Here is a 6,000-nt window from a genome sequence, read left to right as displayed (position 1 = left end):
TGCTCATAGAGCAGGCGGCAGGCTTGTTTATCTTTTATCATTCTCATCCAGGACGGCCCGTTCAAATGTATGCCTGATGAGGTAGGTGACAGACCCTGTGTTGTCCTCATCAATGAGTTTTCTTGTGCCGAGAGGGACTGCAAACTTTGCAGCCATTACTGGGATCTTGTCTTCCTGACTGGAGGAGACATCACTTCCTGCTGGTAACAGGTGCAGCACTGTAACCAAATGCAGCTGAATCTGAAGCTGGTGTAGTAACAAGAGAGCTAGCGATACATAATTTCATAGTTGTAATCCATTCCAACAAATTATTTTTCCTCTTCTTCTGTGTCAAGCAGACTCCTCACATCATGGCCATGAATCTGAGGAGGAGGCAAATGTTCTACCAACATCTTGAGTGTCTTCAATCGATGTTCACATGTTGGGCCACAAGCACTAGCGCTAGGTTCCGACATTGAGGTCATGGTCTGTTTATGCTCTACATGAATGCAGGCCTGACTGTCCCCAAGCAGCTGTTTCGTCACTGGAATCTGAGGTTTGCACAAGTTAGCAAACTTAGCATTCAGACTAGGTTTGATGAGGTCTTTTCTCAGGGAGTTCAGCTCGAAGTTAGAACTGCACAGGAGTCCAGAGGCATCCTGCTGCATGTTTTTCTGACAGTTCGGAAGCAGAAAGGGTCTGTGCAAAGGCTGTGATACCTTTCACAAGTGCACTCTGAATTTTCTGGAGCTTCAGATCCCTATTCCTCGTAGAAGGGTTTAGATTTTCCCCAAATTGCTAAGTTGACTTTAGGCACATCAAGCAGCGGACAGTTGGCTTACCCGTCTCATCCAGTCACAGTGTCACTAGTCCATGTTGAAGGAAAGTTTTTTCCATATTGCCAGGCTTACTTTTGGCGCAGCCTGTTCCAGAGTATGGCTGATAAGGTAGGATACAGATCCCGCAATTTCCTCATCTATGGGCTTCCCAATGCTGAGAGGCACTGCAGATTTAGTGGCGATTAGCTGGAATCTTTTCTTTTCAAAGAGAGGGAGGGAGAGCATCACTCCCTTCAGTGGTAGTGGCAGCACTGTAATCAGATGCAGTGGGGTCAGAAGCCGGTATACAGCCCAGAAGGCCATCATCTTGTTCACAGTCATAATCTGACAACAGAAAATCATCTTCCTCATCTCCTCCCATTTCATAGAGACTTCTCGTGTCAAGGCCGTGAGTCTGAGGAGGTGGCAAATGATCCACCAAGTTCCCAAGCATCTCCTCCAGCATGCTCAAGCAATGTTCAAATGCTGGGCGACCACCACTAGTTCTTGGGACAGAAGCAGACCTCCCAACCATACTGAATTTGGAGGCAAGAATCTGAATTTTGATCATTCCCAGCTGTTGCTTCAACAGAAGTTTCCTATTTTTCTGAATAATTTTACTACACACTCCTATAGGAACTGCTCTTTCTTTCCTTCTTTTGAGCCAAATCATCCCTGTATACAATGTAGTATTTTTCAGTCAGAGAGGTTGGGAGGTCTGTAAAAGCTAGTGGTCCCAACATCAGTTGTGTTGGATGAAATCTTTACATGATTACAAGTCTGACGGTCCATCCTTGGAGTAGGTACTGCATGAATGCATTCTTGGTCAGCAAGAAAACCTCTCTTTTTTTTTATGTTACTATTAGTGGGCTTCTTGTGGTCTGAAACCTCCGTGTTTGAGGACGTCTTAAAGTTACAAACTTCTGTGCTATCCCTGGACAGGAAGTAATCTTTGGAGCTTTGACCAAGACAAGGGCTTTGCATTTGCCTTTGTCTTTTCCACCACTTGCAGCACTCACCACTGCCTTTTCTCCCTGTCTCACCTGGCACTCACTACAACTGTATCTTGGCCCGTGCTTCCCAAAACAGTTTCCTCCCATGGATTTTTTTTTTTTTTTTTTTTTTTTTTTTTATTTTTTATGATGTAAAATTTCCTGAAGTTACATCCATGGTTCAACAAAATCAAACTAAAACTTGAGGAAGGTACAGGAACAATGGAGAAACACAGCATTGCGAATATTGCTGATTGTTAAAAAGGCGTGAGAAAGTCAAATATCTCATGTTAACTCACACTCCTCTTTATACTCAAGTAATGAAAACTAAACTTCAAACTTTTATAAAAGTCCGTATGTAGATTTCGTGATTTGTGTCATATTAGTCATGTGCCTGAACAAGATGGCATGTAATCATACCGCTTTTATCCTCATCAAATAAGAAATGAACCTCATTCCTTGCTATGCCTGTTGTATTCAGATTTCAAATGAATGGACGGTAATACTAGATTGAAAAGCATGGCTTGATTTGCTTCGTGTGTTGACAGATACGTAGAAATCTTTACAGTCGAGATAGCTACCTTGGGTGTGTGTTTTTCATTGCAATGTGTAATGCTGTGAATTTTTGTGGCCCTCAGAAACCTACAACTTCAGTTTGTACCATGCGATCATGTTATAAACCCAGTAGAGGCAAAATATAGGTATTCACAGGTGATTCATCGTAGCATATGTCTTCGACAGCTCATCGTCACACTCAATTTAGGTGTGCACCTGTAGACTTGTAAAGATTTTAGCTTTGCTCTAGCTCATCTGCTTTTGAACTCAAATGCGCTTGCACCATACACATTTATAATGAAATGTGTTCTTTGTAGCTGCAAAACACTAATGTTGGTGTTTCATGAAGAAGAAGTGTTTTGTCTGTAGCAACACTCAGTGTCAGTAATGCCTTGTCTTGCATTTAACTCTTCCGTCCGTAGCAGCTTTAAAAAGATCGACATTCTTTGCTCTGATATTCCGTCTTTCATTACCCTGATTGGCCTTATTATGTGAAAATTAGCTGGATGAATGATCGTCAATTCTTGATGGACTGTTAACAGCGCAGTTATCCGAATCATACTGTAAACCTTGATTGACAGAATGCAGCATAAATTTTCCTCATGAACTGCAACATATTTGTTGGTGGTTCGGTAAACCCATGCATGTCGAAAGTTTGTAGCACACAAGTACAATGTACATGTGTACTTGACCTCTAGCAAAGGGCTTTTTAGTTTCATTATCACAATCTCGCAAGTCCATGAAATCACAAATATTTCAATATGTCCCACAACACTTTTCTTGTATTAAAGAGTAAAGACTATGACTTTGGACATAATTTCATTTCTTCATGCTACCATCCCTCTCCGCCCATCATTGCTTTGCTTAGATTTTGAGTGAATGGTACACGGTAATGAGGTGAGAGTTTGTTTTAAATAAATAAAACATTTGTGTGCAGTTTTTTTATAAAAAAAAAATTATTTTTAATGGGGGTCAAGAGTGGTGGATTCAAAATAATTGCAAGTTTTGAGAGAAGCAGAACATGATTGTAGCAGAACAGGCACAATGAACCGCAAACATTGATGGGAGACAAAGAGAATAATTACTGTATGTGTACTTGACACTTTAATATGCAGTGTAGACTTAAATGCATTTATGGTCATAATTGACAGGCTTATTCAAAAGCTTTGTAAGTAGAAACAATCTAATGGGCGAAATATAACATGGCAGAAATTATCTGAGCATGTTGTTCATAATTGAAGTGAAATCCTTGCATCTTTTGCACCATCTTTTTTACACCGCAAAAGCAACCACATGTGAAGTACAATGAATTCAATGTTTGCAACTTGATCATTGTCTCTGCAGCCAGCATGTGATCACAAGTAATCTTGGTTTGCAGTGACTTCAAGGACCTTTTTATAATATACAACAATTTTCAGTCATATAACAGGGCTCGACACTAACGGTGGCGCGGTGGCCCAGGGCCACCAAAAATGAAAGTCGGGCCACCAAATTTCAAAAAATTGCAAATTTGGTGGCCCGCTTCGGGCCACCAAAATTTTTTGAAAAAATATGTCAATAAATTTGTAGCTTTTTGCGCCGGAAATTAGCAGTTAAATTTGTTTAAAGGATGGATGAAAAGGACTGAATGAGTGCCTGAGAGTGAGTGTTGCAAGTTTGTTGAAGTTTATTTATGAGTAGATATGTCCAAATTCTAATTCTTACTATCATAAAACTTAAATATTTGACTCATTAAAAAAAAACAGGACTTTTAATGTTTTTTATTGTTTTTTTTTCGGGACACCAAATTTTTCTCTTGGGCCACCAAAAATTTGAAATTTAGGATTTTGGTGGCCCCATTGGGCCACCAAACAAAAAAGTTAGTGTCGAGTCATGCATATAATTTCTTTTCCTCCTGTGGTAAAGAAAATTAAACCTTCTCAGGAATTTGCTTGCCCAAATCAGATGTCTGCAGGGCACAAAATAAACAGAGAATGATGAACGCACTTATACTACGGTACATCCGAGATTTTAAGTCTTGTTATTTATCATCTGCATGAAGGGAGTCAACTTCAGTGATAGAAATTAAAGATCAAAGCTGAAATAATAAGTGCATATTTTCAATTCGCACTCTTGTATTGTCCTACAGTGTATTCAAAGCAGCAAATCGTGACATGAGCATCCCACCCCACCTTTCAAATCAATTGCCGCAATAAGAATTTGAATTGTAGAATTGCAGTTGTATTAGACCGGGTGATTGGCTGTGGTGAAAACCTGAATTTCTCTTTTAGAGATTCTCTACTTTATAAATGGTTTGCTTTCTTGGCCATCATTGTAGATTTTGTCGAATGAAAATGCCGAATTGCAACCCAACACATACATATCACCTCTGTTGTAATAAACAGCAATATTAGGAAAACAACTTGGCCTGAAGTCACAAAGGTGTGTAGTTGAAGTAAAATACATGGTGTGGATTTAGTTTATGGAATAAAACAAGCACTGAATATGCCTATCTTTTACACATCAGCATCAACTTCTTATGGGATGTTTTGTGGTGTATGCAATCTGTCAAGCTAATTTACAAAGACAATGTTCATAATCCATGAGCTAGACTGAAACTACCTGTATGAATTCCGGCCTTTGTGATAAAGAGTAAACAGTGTCTTGGCAGACGTCATCCATCAAACATTTTCTGTATTGATCTACTTGTGATCGAGAACAATGTCTTGTCAGTGTGTCTATCATGAGTATGTTGTCATTACCCACACAATTCAATTCAATATAGATCATTTTGCCATTCATCAATAGGATAGATGACTTAGTGTGAAATGAGAGAGGAGAGCATTCCTGAATTGGTGTTGTCCCAGGAAAAGCACCTTTTAAAAAGAAATGCCATCTTGACATGAATTCAAATAACTTTAAATATGTCTTTATGAAATAAGATGTAACGATGTAAATTGTAGTGTATCACTACAACTATTTTTGTGACAAAGAGTACATGGTACAAGAATGCAGTTCTTGTATGCCATTTTGAAGTGTGATAAAATATTTACAAGGTGAATAATTATTTGTGTTCACTTGACAAGATTTCTAAGTTTCAATTAGCAATGGCTACGAGGAAGCTACAGTAGCTCCTGTACTTTGCCAAACTCTTTTGTCTTTTTATGTTGAAGAGGAGTTTAACCTTTGTATTCTTATTACATGTTGTAATACCTTGTGCCTGTCAAAATCTATTGGACAGCCTATATAATGGCTGTATACAAAGAACATTTAAATGAAATGTTCCAGTATGTGTTTGTGTTTGTAACATCATGCCAGGACACTATGTAGTACACGGTGTAGTACACCTACATAATATGTGTACACTCTGTGTATTCATTTGAATTTTGTTTCAAGAAGGAAGGAAGAGAGAGGTGAATTCTACACGATTGTATAACTGTAATTGAGCCAAATTGGATGTTCTGTTTGAAATGTCATCCTCTTTCTACAGTCAAATACGCCTACATATTTCTTAATCCGTGTAGCATGAATAGAGTGTATTCTTTCATTTAGATGGGTTGTTTGATTATTACTCATCTAGTCCAACTTCCATCCTTGATACATTTGGCCATGTCGCAATCATACAAGGCCTCAGTGTTTCTGTTGATATTGTATTTTCAATGCATCAATTTAGCTTC

Source organism: Diadema antillarum, unplaced genomic scaffold (genome assembly GCF_040938485.1).
Source record: "Diadema antillarum isolate AM-2024a unplaced genomic scaffold, OU_Dant_1.0 seq00000547_RagTag, whole genome shotgun sequence".
In the NCBI taxonomy this organism is placed as follows: domain Eukaryota; kingdom Metazoa; phylum Echinodermata; class Echinoidea; order Diadematoida; family Diadematidae; genus Diadema; species Diadema antillarum.
This window is presented reverse-complemented; position numbering follows the sequence as displayed.